The following is a 1,927-nucleotide window of genomic DNA, read 5'->3' as shown; positions in this document are numbered from 1 at the left end:
TGTAACTGTAATTTTAGGCTAAGTGCAGACATTGTGGGGGAGTTTGGGGGACAGGCAGAGGATGGGGCCAAGTGGGGCAGTGATCGGGGGGCACAGTGGCCAGGCAGGGGATAGGGCTGGGTGGGGCAGTGACCCAGGGGGCTCAGGGAGCAGTTGAGGATGGGGCCAGTGGTGGTTCCCCCATGTCCCCCCCACTCCTCCAACCCCCCCACTGCCTACTTTCTGGCACAGAGCCTTGGTCCAGCTCCCTGTGGTTGGCATGCTGCCTGACCTGCACGGACAAGCAGTGTGCTTAAGCACCGGGGTGAGGGCCAGCCATAGAGAAGCTTTGGCTGGCTACCAGAGCATCTCTGTGGAGGACCCAACCCTCCAGTTGCCTCAGGGCATGGTTCTGGACTGTGCCCTGCTTCACTTTTTTGGCCCATGGTATTTTTTGATCCCTGGATACTTAGGAGTCTAATTTTGCCCCTGTGTTGCAAATGTGCAGTGCAGGAAACAGTGTTTTGTTCCTGCACTTGCCTCTTGCAGCATCTCAAAGGGCTCTGAGATGCTGCAAGAGGCATGAGTACGCTCCTCTGGACATGCCCTATAAGTCTAACTGATTTAAATAGTAGCTATCATCTACGAATAACTGATAAAGACTCTACAAAAAAAAAGGATTTTGAGCCTGAAGCATAAATTTTTATCCAATACTGTAAGAAAGGTGAGGCGACTAGAGCCGCAACCAGAGATGCCTACTTATGGGGTGCAAAAAAATAACGGCCATGGCTGTTGCTGGTCAGCCACTTTGTTGCCACCAGCACTGTCCCAAGTGCTTAGCTGCCCTATTACACTGCTGGTTTTAACTGTTCTTTATGAAAGGCAAGATATGTTCGGCAGTGAGTCATATAGCTGTCAATTAAGGGTCTTACCTTTTTGGTCTGGATAATTTGTGAAATGCATATTTCAACTGTTTATAACTCATTGTCCTTCTTTCGGGGGTGAAAATCTAAATCATGTAGTGGTAGTTCTGCTTGGATGGCTGGAATGTTTTACAGGAGAGGACAAACAGAAAATGACCTGTTTCTGTGAAAAGACAAATGAATTAGTTGCTTATGCTAAAATTTAGGAAACTTTCAGGATTCACCCACATTTTTATAGCAACCTAAAATATGTCCAAATACTTGCACATAACCATTGAGAAAATCCCATGAATGCTGGGAGTGTGAGTTACAGCTTCAAATCACAAATAAATCAATGAATTGGGTATGTCAGCATCTAGCCATATCTAAATGTAGCCAGCCTGACACCAGTTCTCCACACATACACAGAAATATGACAATTCATATGAGCTAGGGCTCTTTACCCACCTAGAAATGGGGTCTTACAATCTCAGTTAATCTTGATGTAAATATTCACAGGGCCTTGATTTTTTGAACAAGTTACAAAAATAGAATGAGAGTTGAATCAAGGCTTGTCAGTCACTTGAAATAAGCACTATCAATAGCCCTGATTTGTGGGTTTTTGCCTCATTAACTAACAAGCTAGAAGACATACTAGTAGGTGTCTTACATCAATAAGCTTCAGTCTGCAAACATTCTGTAAGCAGGCATTGACACAAAAACCACAATGGGAAGTTAAGGACATTTTAGTCTCATTTTCCTCAGTCTCTGACAGCATCTCCAGTGTGTGCTATGGAGATGGAAAGGCCACAGACAGAACAGCTCTGAAGACTGCTTAGTAATTCTGTGGGCTTGACCTTAATGGGAGAAAAAAATGAATGGTTAATTTAATTGTTCTCTATTGTATATACTTAGCACACATAATACAAGGAAAAGTAATATGAAAATTAGTAACATGGACTTTAATATTTTTCATGTCAGAAATCCTAATAATCCAGCATTCATAGTTTCATAGTTTCACAGTTTCACAGTTGGTAGGGTCGGAA

Source organism: Gavialis gangeticus, unplaced genomic scaffold, assembly GCF_001723915.1.
Source record: "Gavialis gangeticus isolate Ggan-Ray unplaced genomic scaffold, GavGan_comp1, whole genome shotgun sequence".
NCBI lineage: Eukaryota > Metazoa > Chordata > Crocodylia > Gavialidae > Gavialis > Gavialis gangeticus.
Note: the sequence above shows the minus strand (reverse complement) of the source record.